General features: G+C 36.7%; 1 long non-coding RNA gene across 4 annotated transcripts; it reads left to right on the plus strand.

Moving 5' to 3' along the window:
• Positions 1–8063: 8063 nt before the first annotated feature.
• Positions 8064–15599, plus strand: LOC134548651 (uncharacterized). 4 transcript variants are annotated; one of them, XR_010079848.1, is made up of 5 exons: positions 8064–9025; positions 9105–9229; positions 10535–10653; positions 14678–14858; positions 14945–15599. It is a non-coding gene; the product is annotated as an uncharacterized LOC134548651 (long non-coding RNA). The 4 variants fall into 4 exon arrangements; XR_010079847.1 differs by having other exon boundaries at positions 14678–15599; XR_010079849.1 differs by lacking the exons at positions 14678–14858; positions 14945–15599 and adding an exon at positions 14002–14664.
• Positions 15600–17174: the final 1575 nt, after the last annotated feature.

The following is a 17174-nucleotide window of genomic DNA, read 5'->3' on the forward strand; positions in this document are numbered from 1 at the left end:
TAACTCTTAAATACTTCAGCACAGAAAGTAAAACATGGTGACTAATGCTCTAACATCTGTTGCACATTGTCATGCATCCTGCAGTTGCCAACCAGCTAAAATGGCAGCACATTTTACAGCCAGATGTGTCAAGATTTCATCTCCTTCTTCACTGTACTTCTAGGAAATTTAAGCTCCTACATCACATATGCTCTAAAAGATAAGGCTGAGTCAAGGATTTTCATTCTGGAGTTGATATGATGTGTACTTTGTCAAGTGCAGAGTGGATGCCCTGCTCTGAGTCTCTCTTACCTAATTCAACATTCAGTTATAGAAGCATTTACTAACAATAAATAAATTAAGAGAATGCCTCAAGATGTTCCTACTTTCATGGATTATAAAGTAGAGGTAAAGAAGAAAAGTCAGCCATCATGTTTGTTTGGTCTGATGAAATCTGCTTCTTGGAGGATTTCTAGAGGTAAAAAGATATGTGATTTTTGAACACACCATACTTTTCCCCACAACACCAAACATTTCATGAAATAAAATGGTTTTCTTGAGAATAAGATCACAGGTGGCTCTGTTGTCTCAGCCTGATTCTTTATGCTTGAGTTTTGCACATATTACCCCTTGCCAGTTGAGACTTTGTATGGTAGTTTCTCAAAAGCCAGCTAGGACCTTCTGTCTTAAGTGAAACCCAAAGAACATATTCTATTTCTATTCTATTCTATTCTATTCTATTCTATTCTATTCTATTCTATTCCGTTCCATTCCGTTCCATTCCATTCCATTCCATTCCATTCCATTCCATTCCATTCCATTCCATTCCATTCCATTCCATTCCATACTAGAGTAAATGTTTCTTACTTTATGAAAGTTCTTCCAGTACTTCTTTGTCCCAACAGAAATAATGAGACAATTTCTGAGAGTCAGTCTAGCTGCAGTTCAAATAAACTGGTAGAAGAAACTAATAAAAATGTCCTAAAATACATATGCACAACACCAGGAAGTATACAGAAATCATCAGGTACCTAAGCTAAAGAGAGCTGCCTAGTAGCACTTACAAATATCTAAGTGATTAAAGCACCTAATTTTCCTTGTATAGCAGTGCATACTAAGTGAATAAATTACTTGTCTGCTTAGGCCGCTTACATGAATGCTGAGATGTATAAATCCAAATATTATCTTTTAATTTATTGACATGTGCCTAATAAAGTTGAATTTCCATACAGGTTCAGAGAACTCACACAAAATGTGTCTTCCAGTTATGAGTTATTTTGGAGACTATTTTATGAGGAAAGCCTCAGTTTCCTTTTGCTAGCCTCATCCTTTCTGGTCACCTTCTTTGGAAGTCTAGATAATTCACTTAATTTCAAATTACTATAGGATTCCTATTTTTGTTTTATCTTAAAAATGTTCTTAATTATTATGATTTTTCTTTCTTTGATCTTCATTTTTATATTTTCTTTAATATATTGATAATTTTCTTTACATGACAGAACTACATTGATTTTTAATTTTAATATTTTAAAGGAAAGCTGCCTTTAGACATATTATCTTATATTAGGGTCCCATCACATCTCCTAAGCTAGGCCAGGTCAGGATGGACTATTACTTGAAGCAGACACCTCCAAGGAATATCTAGGCCTCTTAGAAAATCTAAATCAATATTTAGCACAGTACTAGAGGGCAATGTACAGCTAAAAGTGTTATCTTTTATATACATTAAAAACTGATGATTTGACATTTGTAAAATCCTATGACAGAAATTGTATTGATTTTTCTCCCTTCACTTTCATGTATTGCACTTAGAATCTTAACATTTTTAGAACCTGGGCTGCCAAAATATGGTATTTCCTGTTGGGGCTGTGGTCAGTTCATCACATATCATCTCTGCCCCCTCAGGGGGAAGATTGCAGGGAGATTGTTGCTTCAGTGCCTGGAGCATGTCCTCTCCTCCTGCCTCACTGATTTGCTGTCTGGAGGGCTGTTTGTCATATTCTTACTCCTCTCTCCTGCTGCAACTGTGAAGGGTTTTTTTACCACTTCTTAAATCTGTTATCCCAGATAACAGAGGCGCTATTGCTGACGGGCCGGTGGCAGATCCATCCTGGAGCCAGCTGGCATTGGCTTCATCAGCCATAGGGGAAGCTTCCAGAGGCTTCTGCGGAAGCCACCCCTGTAGTCCCCCCTTCTATTACCAAAACCTTGCCACCCAACACAAAATCTCCTTTCTAATGTCACATAAGTAGTAAGTGACATTTGAGTACTCTAGGGTTTGCTTTGGTGATAAAGTCAAAATTACAGAATTCATCTTAAGTTAGGACAGAAACTAGCTCTTCTGTTTTTTACTGATTACTGTTGATCTTGTTGCAGCAAGTCTAAACTGATTTGACATATGGATTATCCCTACTTAAACTGTGAACAGAGACTGGTCAAAGTTATGACATTTTGGTACAGTTTCAGTGTAAGCTCATCTCTAACTGAGAATAAATAAAAATGTTTGACCTATTCTAAGATTCTCTGTCAGGCAAGATTTTTCCTGTCTTAAATGCTTAATGAGAAGGCATGCCAAAAGCCTCTAAAAGCAGATTCTTCTTCAGAGTACCATTTTCACCTCCTAGAAACTGCTATGAAAGCTCACGTAGGTTTATTTTTATGGAAAGCAGTGTGCACATTGTGTTGAAATATGGATTCAGTGAGCTAACTAGTGTCCATTGAAGGGGAATAGGGCATAACAACAAACAATTTCTCTGAGTTGAGTCCAAATGAGACAATTTATGTCAATAATTCAGAACACATCCTGTGCAACTTAAAATTCAATTTAGGTAGCTACCCTCCCCCAGTATATTGTAAGAATTAGGCCGAAGACTGAGATCCATAGAAGTCAGCTACCAGAACTATGAGTTGCCTAAATTTAAGTGTTGGAGGTTCACTGTCCCTCAAAAGTTCCATATTTTGATCCTTGATGGTGCAGAATTTGAAATTCCTAGCCCCTCAAGTCCTCTCCTAGAGTTACATGAACCCACACTTATACAACAAACAGCCAAGAATAGAGCTTCAAACTTTACTCAATAATGTACAAGATTGTTATCTCAATTACCTGAGAATAGCAATGCTGCCTTTTGTGGATCACTGTATATTTAGTTAATTATTTTTAACAGTTAGAAAAAAAAAAAGTCTTACCTTGGAACATTTGGCTTCTGTCATATAAAGATGTTTTGAATGAGCCATTCTGTAAGAACAGGCACATATATTTCCTAATTGCAGTCTATTACAGAGCTACTTTACTCTAGGCAAGAGTATGCTGGAATCTTTCCTCTTGCATTTTAGACAAGGCTTAACTTATTGTCATGTTCTGACAGTGCCAATGGAATCGATATTTGTGGGTGAGATCCGGTAAATTTTGATGGAACTTCCAAATCAGTTGAGTGTTAAGTACTTCAGGTACTGCCAAGGGTGCATATACATAGAAACAACAAACAAACAAACAAAAAAGGTACCTCAGTGACAAGTCACTTTGGGATGGAGATGTGTGTTGATATTACAGTTAGACTATAATGAACCAAGATCATCTGAAGAAAATTATTTTCCTGGAGTTGTTGGCTCAGCAGCCTGACTCCTATTTCCCTTCAGTGTCAGGTGCTATCCTTAGCTGCAAGGGACCACCGAGCTCTCCCTGCAAAGATTGCAACAGAGCCTGGCCAAGGTGTCTCCACACTGCTCCACCCTCTGTTCTGCCCCCCATAGCAGGTGCTTACTGTTGCCTGGGGAATCATTGTTGGCATCAAATGCCAATGGTGTTCAATCCAGGGAGTAGGAGCTGTATTTCACCTTATTGTTTCCATAACGTTGTAACCTGTTAGGATGGGAATAGAACTTCTCCCTAGCCATTCTTCCACATACGGATCAGGATTCACTTCTTATTCATCTAAAATGTGTGTCTCAGTCCATAACGCTTGTTTGCCACTGACACTTCTGTCACAGTGTTTTCTCCCTTTCAATCATGGATCGGGTTTTTTAGGCCAAAGAGAGGTCTTTAGAAGATTGCTGGCTGTGCTACCCACCCCCACGCCAGCATGACCCAGAATGCCACATACTCTGGAACAAACAGAGAGAGGAAAGTACACTGCTCTACAGTGGCTCCATATCCGTACCTGAACTGCATCCAGTCCTATTCACAACAGCATGAATGTCCCATATTTCCAGTCCTTACCACATTTTTATGTGACTTTTTAATTACTTCTTATATTTGTGTACCTTTTCATTCTTTTTAGGCATGCACAGATCATGGGTAGCTGCGTAAGTGAAACAAAGGCAGGTCATGAGGACTGTGACACAGTGAATCACTGTTTATCCTATCTCTAAAAATGCCTAGAGCCACATAAATGACTTCAACATTTTTTGTGTTCTACAGCAAATATACTATCACTAATCATATTTTCTGTACAATATTAGTACCAATCACTCTTATGAAAAAAATACAAGAGAATTATTACACCTGAATTGACTTTAACCTATTGCTTGCTGAACCCAACTTACTTGCCTTCTATACCATCCCAAAGAATTGCTGTTTAAATCTCATAATCTGAAGGTCGTGAGTTCGATCCTCATACGGGGCACCACTTTGCTGAGGTCGTTGTATGGGTATAGAGTCTCTATAAGGTCTTACAGCATTTTAGTATCTAAGCAGAGTGATTTATTTACAAAGCATGTATCTGAAGGTGCGAGAGTTCTAGGAGCAGTCTTACAATACAATCAATTATAAACATAAACAAGCAAAGTCTAAATAAAACAATAACCAAAGCATAGAAATCTTAACACACAGAGTTCTAATGAAACAGCAAACAAAGCATAGAATTCCTAACAAGCAAAACTCTAGTAAGACTATAAGCAAGCATAAATCTGACATTACAGCCTCTAGGTAAATCAGCCTCCCATCTGACCCCAAGCAGGATTTTCCAACCATGGGATCACAATAACAGAAAGGGAACACAAGGTCACAGATCCCAGACAGGGGTCCCGGCCGTGGGGATCACAGTGGCAATGGGGTGTCCCCAACTCGGCAGAGTTCCCGTCTGGGGGGTCGCAGGGACAAGGAGGGGTCCCGGGGGTCCCAAACCCACACTGTTCCCGGGCAGAGACAGGAAGGAGGTCCCGGGGTCCCAGACTCTCGCAGACTCCCCAGCAGCCCTGAACAGCGTTCTGGGGCAAACACCGGAGGGGGAAGGGGAAGGGACGGGATCGCAGGGGCAAGGAGGGGTCCCTGGGGTCCCGAACCCTCGCAGGGGGAAGGGATGGGACCCCAGGGCCCAGATCCCAGGCTACCTTTAGAATCCCATTTGGCTCCCTGGCAAGGCTCCTTCCTCAGGCTGCAGGAGGTGGAGGTTGGATCGATAGATCGGATTGATCAATTGACCGACCGACCGACACAGAGGCTTTTTATCCCAAATTACAAAATGCATATTCATATATTTTATCTACACACTAACCAATCTAGGTACAATTCTAAAGTTCATAAAACTACGAAAATCAGTGTCAAAACCTGTGCACATAGCATATCTATTAACGTAAAACTCTATCTTACTAGCATAAGGTTCTACCTTGTTGTACATAAAATTCATACTAAAAATTATAAACAGTACTCTATTTTTGTTGTGTCTGTACTCTATCACTAGGCCTAAAGTTCTGTCCTACACTAACAACTAGGACTTGGGGCATGTAAAACTTAAAGCTGAGGGTTAGATTTCTACTTTATGCATCTAAAAGCTTTATATATTCTAATTTTTCTAAAGGTTTTAATTCTATCTCTGTACTTTTCACTCTCTGCAGAGGATCCATGGAAACATGGACTCCAACAAATGAGAGCAAAAATTTCTCCAGACAACATTCAATTAGCTTTCCTGGAAGATTATTATTCCTTAGACTTCTTTTTCAAACAGAAAGAGATCAATATTATCAAGATAGTAATGACAAAATATGTATAAAGCAAAATTACTCAAGTAACTTATTGCTTATGGGTAAAAAAAATCAAGATTTATTTTTCATAGAAATAGACTATGGTTTGGGTCAGAAGAGGCATTAAAGACCATCTACTTCCAGACTATGTCATGGGCAGGGACACTTTTCACTTGACCAGGCTGCTCAAAGTCTCATCCAGCCTGGCCTTGAACACCACAAAGGGATGGGGAATCCACAGCTTCCCTGGGCAATCTGTTCCAGTGCCTCACTACCTTCATGTGAAGAATTTCTTCCTAATGTCCAGTCTAAGTCTACCCCCTCTCAGATTAAAGCCATTCTCCCTTGTCCTATCTCTATGTGTCCTTGCACAAAGCCCCTCTCCAGCTCTCTTGCCAGTCCCCATTAGGTACTGGAAGGCTGCTCTCAGGTATTACCAGAACTTTCTCTTCTCCAGGCTGTCTCTCAACCTGTCCTCATAGGAGGTGCTGCAGCCCTCTACATCTTTAAGTGTAGATATTATTCCAATTAGTGAGGAGTTCTTTGTTTTGTGGGGTTTTTTTGTTTGTTTGTTTTTTGGGGTTTTTTTTTGGTTTTTTGGGTTTTTTTTGTTTTTTTGTTTTTGTTTTTGTTTTTGTTTTTGTTTTAGTGGTTTTTTTTAAGGTTTTTTTTAGGTTTTTTTTATTATTATTTTAAAGCCTTCAGGATGTAATCATTATTAACGAATAAACTGGAATCTTTTTAGTGTTTAGCAGCTGAATGGTTCCTTTGAGCTGTGATGGGATATATCTGTGAAGTGAACTTGTCCCTTATCTCTAAGTATATGAAAGAAACTGCTAGGAAATGTATTTTAAAACTTAGGAAAGAGTAAAATATATATTTTCAGGCCATCTAGACCTTGCCTAGAGCATTGTTCCTACAATACTGAGCTGTAAAGGGATTTATTGGGATAACTGCAATGAGAAATTGTTTTGTCTCAGCCTCAGATCTGAAGAAGTTTTGCATGCAGAAGGTGTCTTCATGGCCTTCTGTGGCTCATTCCTTTGTCCCTGGAAAGAAGACATAAAAATTCCTTAGCTTAAGTCTATGTGAGTCCTAGGTTAGGCTTGCCTAGGAACTGCTGTGCTTGACTGTCCTTCAATCTCACACATAGACACAAAAAAAAAACTAATTTATTTTATTTCCTTGGAAATTACCTTCATACTTTTAGCTGTCAAGATGCTTAAAGACGAGCAAGTAAAAGTTGTTATTTCTAGTAAAAGGTTTTCTATTACAGAAAATTTAAAAATTAATTCCATCAAATTTTACCTTATATAAATATAAAGTAATTCCCACTGGAAACATACTGTAATTCACTTTTTTGACTGTTATTGATAGTTTATCAGCAGGTCTTAGGTAAAGATTTGAGATTTCCAATTGCAGAAAAAAAAATATTGTGGATATTTTTCCAAAGCAGATCTTAGAATTCTCTTTTCACAAGCTTCCATAACAGCAAAATTTCATCCCCCTCTAAAGAGAGTAATTTTCCACTATAAAGCACATAACTAACATGTTGGGAGGGAACATACTGCTGTTCCTCCAATGAGGTATTGATTTAATATAACTAATCTACAGGATCACCATGTCTAAATTAAAGCGAAGAGATTGACTAGTTTCTGAAAGCTCTTTAGAGACTCCAAGTCAATGACAGTAATGCTAGACATTAGTATAGTACAAGCTGTTGAGATACCTTATAGATGTTAATTATGCCTCAGAATAATCCTTGTATCTATAAATAAGCTATCTAACACATTCACTGCTTAAAAGTCAGCAACATCTACTTTCTATCAGGTACTGTACTCCTAGAGAGAAGACTGCAAGAGAGGAAGAAAAAATGTCTTGTGAAAAGCTTTTAAGTTCCCCAAATCATGTTTTCTTCAAAGAAATTAGTATTTTCTTTAGTGGTTTTCTACTTCCACATCTATTAAAAAAAATACAAAGAAAAACAAAGTTAAGAAAATGTAGAGGAAATAAAGTTTTAATTGAAAGAAGAAAATAGAAAAGAAAACAACATTTCACATAGATATGAAGAAATTTATGTAATTCATGGAAACTTGTTATATTTTGATGGGTGATGTATTTTGAAGGATGGTAAGTAATGCACCCACCTGTAGGATCCCCAGTACAGGAAGAACACTGACTTATTGGAACAAGTCCAGAGGAGGGTCACCAAAACCCTATTAGGGTCACAGAGTACATCTTCTGTGAGGAAAAGCTAGGAGAATTGGAATTGTTCATCCTGGAGAAAAGAAATCTTTGGGATTACCTATTTTTGGCTTTCCAGTACTTTCAGGGAGGCTACAAGAAAAATGGAGAGAGACTAATTACAAGGACTTGTAACTAGAGGACAAGAGAAATGGCTTCAACCTGAAAGACTGTAGGTATAGTGGAAGATGTCCCTGCCCACGTCATCAGAGGTGTTGGAACTAGATGATCTTTAAGATTCCTTCTGACCTAGGCCATTCTAACATCTTATAATTCTATAACTATATTTCTATATTTCTACAATTCTATAATTCTATAATAAACAGAAATTTTAAAATGAAAAAGTGTAAGCGTGTGTAAAGTTTTACATGGTTTACATGGTTAACTCTATTTATGAGGTTCTAACATTTTTGAGGATCTAGTACACACTGATGTGTCAAATTAGTGTTTTTCTAATAAAAGTACTGTTGGCTGAGCTTCTCAACAAGGGAGACCAGAAGCTGGATTGCCAAAGAGATCAGGAAGCAGTGCCAGTCTTTCACCTGCCTGTACACTGGACTATTCTCTGCTCCATGGTCTTTTTGACTGAAAAAAAAAAAAAAAAGCTAGAAATTTATTTCAAGATGAGTGCCTAATTTTACGACATTTTCCTGTGTTGCCCCATGAAAGTCTGAGGTGGAAAGCTCTTCATTTATGAACCAGACAGGGTTATAAAACAAGTATTGCCAGTTTCGCCTCACATTAGCATTCATTTCATGATTTTTTTTTATTTTTTTCTCTGATAGAAGAACTGCCTACACCCCTGCTCACCATGGCAACTGAAGAATCTAGCAGCAGACTCAGGGTAGGAAAAACATAAGAAAAAACCCCAAAACAACAGTCTAAAATATCCCTTGATACTAAAATTGATTTTGTTTTCACAGCAACACTCTATGAAATTGCAAGAGAAAGAGAGCTGTCTACCTATATTTCAGATGGAATCACCCAGCATGGGAGGAGTACAACAAATAGTGTGTCTGTTTGCATGTTACACTGGAGTATGCTGAGGGTAGGTGGCACTTATTTCTAAAGCATGTTTTGACTGCTGAGGGAGGATGAGATACTGACAATGACATGTTAGTGGATGTTTCTGTGCAAGAGAAGACACTCGTGTTACTGGATGGGAATCACAGCAATTCTGTTTGAAAAGTTTTCCTTCTGTTCCTGAGTTAGTGCAATGCACATAGGTGTTGGCTAATATTTATCAGCATGCCTAAACACTCAGAAAGAGTGAAGCAAGATCTTTCAACCATTGTCAGAATGAAAACAGACACTGTTTTCTAACAGCACAATCAAACTCTAGACATGAATATTAGCCTCAGAGGTTATAGCTACTTAAAAAAGCAAAAAAAATATGAATTTATGGGAGTAATTTCACAGTGATTGCTAAAACAAGACATTTCAAAAATTACTTGGGCACAAACACAAACTTAGCAATAATTAAAATTATATTAAATTATATTGTTATTTTCTAATTAGGAAAACATTAGAAGTGAGAAAGGAATAAACAACATCATAATATCTCACCTTATTAAAAAGAAAGTAGCATATATCAAAATTAGTAAATAAAAACATCAATAAAAAGTTTTTCTTGATATCTGTGAGAGACAAATTAGATTAATATGATTATGGAAAACAGTCTCACACACATTAATCTAATAGCAGTAGACAAGCTTATTGGAAGTTTTCTTATATAAACCTGCTTTAAAAGTCTATTTTTTCTTAATGAAATGATAATAGGTAAAATAGCCCTCTTTGTGATCAGTTACAAATGACTTAAAACTGAATTTAAAAAAAAAAAAAAAAAAGAACAAATATCATTTTCCACCACATATTGAAGGCAAACTATTCCACGTAATAAAAACAGAGCTCTTAATAAATGCTTCTGTGTGGAGGCCAAAGCTCACAAACTCCTGCTGTGCCTACAATACCCACTGGAATACCATGTTTCTTGCCCAGCACATCCCTCCTGAGGAGGGAAGGTGGTGGTTGCACAGCTCCAGAGCAGCACACAAGAGCCACAGACAGGGGATACAATTGAATTTAGGGGCTGAGATACACACCAGTGTCTACAGTGCAGATGACAGTTGTTGTCAAAAACGTGGTGGTCATGGTTTTCTACAGCACAGAAATTGGAAGAGGAGGTTATCAGTTTTGACAAGCCACATGGTAATGTGGTGTGTTCAGAAAAAAATGGATGAATTTTTGTATGTTTTTGATAACATTCAGCTTACTGTATTTTAATTGCATAAATTAGCTTTCTGTTGCTATTTATTCTTTAATTACCTGAGTTTTTCTCTCTCATTGAATGTAGGTTGCAGTAGAATGAAGGACAAGATCAACAAAATGAAGAAAGCAGATCTAATGTCACAGGAAGTGGAGCCAGAGTAGGACAATCAAAGGCAAATATGACTAAAACAAAGAAATGGAAAGGTATATAGTGATAAGGAAAGATAACACTGAAAATAATGAGGTAACATTGTAAATTAATGATATTAAATATTGGTTAAAAAACAAAGATTTTTTTTGTTAATGGAATGTTTTAGTTAAAACCACTTAGGGAACGAGTGACCTCAAATTTATCTTCAGGCAGTTTTAGAACAATGTTCTGTACCTCCATGCAAATTCTGCTGTAATTAGAAGTCCTGAGAGAGAAAGGTACTTGCTAGTCCTCAGATGTACAATCAGATTGAAATACCAAGATAAAAAACATTCAGCTAGCTGCAGTTTGCATTTAAAGAAGTGGAAGAAATATAGAAATGCTCCCAGAAATAGTGCAAGAAAATCAGCTGAAGAAAGGCAATTTAAGTTTGCCAAGAGACAAGGGAAAACTGGAAAAAGGACTCATCAAAAAAGCGCAGTAATGAAGACAGACATGTCAAAAATTGAAAGATAAAGTTATTTTATTTATGCAAATAAAAAGGGAATAATGTGTAAATGCATCTCTCTCTGCAATTATCTTCATCTTCCTGACATTAAAAGTAGTCAGTGTATAGCACTAAAACCAAAGTAATCATTTGCATCTGTGTTCAAGAAGCAAGGATGTAGACTTGGGGGTTGAGTCAGCATCGATAATATTGAAATCTCTGAAATGTTCATGAAACATGCTTTCCTGATTTAACAAGGGTTTGAAACAGATTATTTACTCTTATGTATGTTTGACCAACCTTTTCCTTTTACTTAACGTTTGCAGTTTCTTTTAATGATAACTTAGTCATGGGAAGATGACTGCACATCTCCTCAAATTAGTTTTGTAAACACTGAAGAAGCACTTAAGTGGAAGCACTTCTCTAGTTTCCAAAGGTACTGCTGAGTAATGAATGGTGTCACTGAGGTTTTAAGCATGCATACTTGCCAAGGAAGAACAGGGCTTTTATGTTAAAATTTTCCCTATTAGCTAACTAAGAAATATAGTTCTTCTATTCAGTTACACTGTATTTGTACTATGCTAAAAAGAAATAAGTCTATTTCTTGTAATTAGATCCTTGTCAGGAGTGTAGCAGCAAGAACTTGGGATAAACTCTCTAGTTTGCTGTTGTTGGATGAATAATGGGAAATATGGAGATTCTATATCCTTTATTTCAATTCATCTTTCAACCCCTTCAAGTTACTATTTTAATTAACTTTTTTTAAAATGTAAACTAAATTTTCTGGATCAAGATTGAATTTGGCATTCAAAATGAGGTGGGGGCAAACATACAGAAATATAGAGCCAAACTGCCCAGGGAGTAGAATTTTGTTTGGGAAAATTTCATGAGAATTTGCCCCTAAAAGAAAGAAAAATATTTGCTGGAGATTTGCATTCCTGTTAGCCCTCTTCCATTATGCAAAATGACATCTCCAAATGCCTCAGGCAGGTATTTCTAATAGAAACCAAAGAAAAAGTGGTAAAGGAATTTAAATCTAATAACATACTTTGGTAGAATATTTATAAGTGATCAGCAGTGTATTAAGCTGTAGAGAATACTCATCACAGTCACTCTGGCTTGTTATATTCTCTCATGCAGAATTACCTAACCCAAGGCTAGATGGCTCTGAAATTTCAAAACAGATTTCTGAGCATTAGATAGTGCACCTGTTATCATCAACAGCTTCAGTATGTGAGTGTACATATGTACCGAATTAAGCAAGGCATTATCTGCAAGTTTCCTTATTTATGGAGACACTTTTCCACCAGGTTTTAAATATTTTTTTTAATGAATGATACAAAAGAAGACAACTTTAGTTCAAATGAACAAAGAGTGTGAGTCAGTCCTTGCACGGCATGAATCAGAGCAACTGCACTGAGAAAGAGCACCAGCTGAGAATCTACTCAAAAACATCAATGTTTTCATTCATAACAATGTATTACCTCAAAACCTTCATCCCAAATCCAGTACCCAGAAGCTTAAATCCAACTCTTTGGTAATACTCTTACTTGTGCCATAGAGAAATAACCCTTCATTAAGACTGATTATTTCAGGGTAGTACCTTTCTTACACAAGAAACACAAAGCAGAAGTTCTAGTTTCAAAATCACCAAACCAGCTGACATTTAAAACAAAAACAAAAACATGAGTTTGGTCAAAATCTACCTGCAGAATTCCTGCATTTCAAGAGGAATATTCTAAGCTTTTGGAAAGGAAAAAAGCAAATTTCAACTGCTGATTGTTTTATTTTTACATTTTTTGGACATGCCTTATTCATAGTCATTGCCCATAAATTAAGGTTTTTTAAAAGTTCCAACTTTATTTTGAAGTATTTTAGGTTCTTCTTATAGCCCGAATTTCCAATAGTGAATTTACAGAAGGTATTTTACTTCAATGTGGAATTGCTATTGTAAAATATTTAATTTAAATTGTACTGCTATAAAGCCATCCTGTGATTTGTTGAGTTGTTGTTTGCTAAGAAGCCAAGGGCATAGAAACCCCATTGTAGCTGGAGAAGTGCAGCAATGGTACACATCAGGTCTCTGACAGTACACCAGAAATGACAGAAAAGAGTACCCTCAGCAATCATCAGCCATTTCCGACAACAGGATTATGGCTCACCTTCAGAACAGTTCAACAAATTTAGTGAATATCCTGTAAAAACTTTGGCCTGGATTACTTCAAGAAGCTAGAGATGGTACTGGCATATGGGCAGCATCTGATGAAGTTATTTCCAGAAAATCTGAAAGGATATTTTGGAGAAAATATGCTTGATGTCTAAGAGATCTCTCAGAAAAACAAAAGAGATTTAGTGGAAATATGAATTAACCATTTCTCTATTGCTCTCTGAATATGACTAGTTTGCATTTTTTCCCTTTCACCTAAACTGTTTTCTAATCACCCTGAAACTGGTAGTTCTAGCTGAACGATTTTCTTAGTTATTCTCCTATTACTTATGATAAGCAAAGAGGAAGTGGAGCTCTGTATTTAGAGGAAAACACTAACAATTGAAATATTTGAAAAGAATTTGGGATAGAGGGACTCCTGCGTGATTGCTTGCTCTGGGTGAAATACAAAAGTTTGAGATAATTAGAATTATAGCTGGTGAAAGAGGAAACTCAAAGGGAAGGGTTATAACCTCTCACAGTCCTGAGAGCAGCAACATGCTTGCTGCCCAGCCTCCCTCAGTGTTCTCCTTCTCTCTGTCCATATCTCAGGACTCCATTTCAGCCCATGCCAGGCCAATATTCCCTGCCCCTCTGATGTTCTCCGAGTGCCCATCTCCAGCTCTGTCCCTACCAACCCTGACTTGCTCACTGGACTTCTCAGGCTGACCTTGGACTTGACTGACCTTTGCACCTTCTCTGTCCAAGGAACACCTTATTACCCTAGTCCTGGACCTGTGTGGGATAACAAAGCAAGCCTCCCACCGGATCACCCCTGGCAATAACCAGGAAACGTATACTGAGGGACACCATGAAATGCCAAGAAACTAGCTCTACAGCTGAGATACTGGAGGAAGGAAAAAGATAGGAGCCTGAAAGGAGAAAGCCAGCAAGCAAGCAAGCAAGAAATCCATTTTCATCTTTGTTTCCAGTTTTACTGTACTGCTGGTGATACTGATTCAAGCTTGAATAACTTCAGAAACATTTCATCCAGAAAGACTTGTTTGTGGTTTGTAATTGCTCTTCATAGAGGAGAGTTAAGTCAAATAACTATTTTAGAAAAAATACTCCTTAAGATCTACAGGCCTATAAAACAAAGATGAGGACTAATCTTGTGGAAAAGGAGAGTAGTCTGCGAAAGCAGACTGAGGTTTGTAGTATCTGTTTTAGTTTTTCTGACCAATGAAGAACCAGAAGAGGTTGTGTGATGAACAATATTTATACACAATTGCTTCTATGTACAGCAATATCTGAGGAGCCTGAGGAGAATGAGGCATAACTCTGCCTCTGTATAAAGCATAGCTGCCTCAATGAAATATTTTGTTTGAATAGTTGATAATTATTTTTTTCCTAAACCAAAAATCTGATTACTTTTTCTTTCCAGACAAAGCTATTTTGTTAGACATTGTGAAATATGAACACGGACTGGGCCAGGAGTAAGTGACTTTCTTCTGTGAGATTGTGCTGTCACAGAGCATTACACCTAGTCAAGAATTTTGTGTGGTCATCATCAAGTCCATCACCTTCTCCAGCTTTTCTTGAGCTGAAGACAAAGCCGTTTCAGTGTGAGTGGAGGCTGCCATCGTTTGCATTATCATCATTTGGATACCTGTGAAACAAAAAGGTGCTAATTCGTCCTCTTTTACTACAGGAGATTTATTATAGGATTTTCACATTCTTTGATGGACAGGATTGTATGCAGAGACAGATCTTCAATCAGATCCAGCTGTCAGCTGTTCACCTTGTAGAAATTTTTGGGCAGCATATATTGTGCTGAAAACAGTGGTTTTCCTCACCTGTGTTGGGAAGTACTGTGATCCAGGTATTTAGGTATGTCACTCCTAATCTCCTTCTGAACTGACAAACTAAACTAAGTTAATCAAAACCTCAATTATTCTCTGGTTTTCTTGGAGCAAAAGTTGGGGATTTTTAAAGTTTGAGGCTTTCTCAATAGTGATTGATTTTCTCTCTTAAAAAGACACAGTAAGTAAAATAAATGATCAATAAAACTGTTTTTGCTGGAGTTGACCCAGTTGATATCACTGTTAGAAGCTCAAACTTGGACAGCCATTTTTCATAATTTCACCAGAGAGTTGATGCAATAGGTACTGAATTTTAACAGCCTTAGGCAAAACTTCTGGTCTTATTTAAATCTCTGCATAAGGTCTGGGTCTAGTTTGGTTTTTTTAACTCATCTGCAAATAATTTCATAACTCCTTTCCACTGTGAAAGATGGAAGTGAAAAACTTGTATGTCTGGAATTTAAAAAGAATTTTTTTAAAAATTGAACAATTTTCAGTGAGTATGTTTTTAAACTTCAAAAAGGAGAATCAAAGGGCAAATCTTCCAGTCTTATAGACGCTTCTAAGATTCACCATGCGTGAAGACAGAGATCTTCAGGGGGTAATTAACTAACAAAAAAGAAATGTCAGTATATATTGGGTATTACAAGGAAAAGTGCAGTCTCTTCAGCTGAAAAACAGCATGTCCAAAGTCAACAATGTGAGTTCTTTGCAATATCGTTTTGGGCTTTAAAACATATTGCAGTCTCCTTATATTTTTCATTACTTGGAAAATCTACATTTATATGTCCTTACATACAGATAAGATATTCTGTCTATAAATAGTGGCAGATATTCATAGACATGATAATGATGAACACAAACATACACCCACATAAACTCTCGATTTTAAATTTTTCTGTGTTTTACATAAAGTAAGAGCAGGTTAAAACCCACCGTGAAGTTGCCACACATACAGCACAGCCTGAGGTATCTTTTTTCTTTGGGTTTTGTTCATTCTCTCTATAGGCCTTACATTTTCAGCAAGTGCCATATGGACAAAGCAGTTCCTGGTAAAATTTTGGACAACAATTAACATAAGCACAGCAGGACATTCCAACTGTTGACCCCTAAAAGGTGGTTAATCAACAACATATGGGTTTATTTATCCCAGCAAGCCCTTTTAATTAACAGTTCTGGAAAGTGTACTTTTTGATGAGCACTTTGTTATAATATATCAAGAAAATTCTGAATAGTGCAAATGAAACTCCAGCTTGAAAGCAAATGGCATTGTTTATACGGAAAAAAAATTGTCAAGAAGTCAACGTGTGAGAAACCCTAATGCTAACTTCAAGCAATGCTAGATTAATAATGTTTGTGCCTTTAATAAGATCTGAATTTATAAGAAAATCTCTGAAGTGCAGAAAGTTTGCATTTAGTACTTAAATGCATCTTTTAAAAATAAATGCATATTGTAAAGTTTATGTTTAGAGTAAAAAGCATCAGTAGGACAGGAACTTGGTTTGAACCCACCCTCTGAATATACCATAACATTTACTTCCAAGTTGGCAGAAGATATGTGATGATAAGGTAGGTTGAAAGGAAGAGAGGATAAAAAAATAAGGATAAAAAGTGATGCCAAACTAAGAAGAGAAGTAAACACTAACAAATGAACATACAGGACAAAGTAAGTAAACACAAGAAAAGTAACAAACAGTAATTATACCTCTTTATTAATACAATGAAAATTATTTAAGGTAAGCCTGAGGTAAACCAAAAAGCTTTAAGGTATATCAAAGATATTACAGGTAAATTATTTAAGGAAAAAAATAAGCTAAATTTTTACTTGGTAGAAATTGAGACAACTACTTACAAATAACTGATTTACATCTTTAAAGCATAATCAGGTTCTTCGTACTAAAGAAATTGAGACAACAAAACAGACAGCCTTTTGTTCATCTTTGATCAACTAAAAAAGAAAAATGTCTTTGATGATATTTTGTCTGCTTATAAAGCCTCCTGGTGAACTTTCTGTAAATTATGTCCCAGTGATGAATGCACTGGGAGGTCTTAAGACATTCAAACGCTTCTAATTAAAAA

The sequence above is a fragment of the Prinia subflava genome, chromosome 3 (genome assembly GCF_021018805.1).
Source record: "Prinia subflava isolate CZ2003 ecotype Zambia chromosome 3, Cam_Psub_1.2, whole genome shotgun sequence".
NCBI classification, from domain to species: Eukaryota; Metazoa; Chordata; class Aves; order Passeriformes; family Cisticolidae; genus Prinia; species Prinia subflava.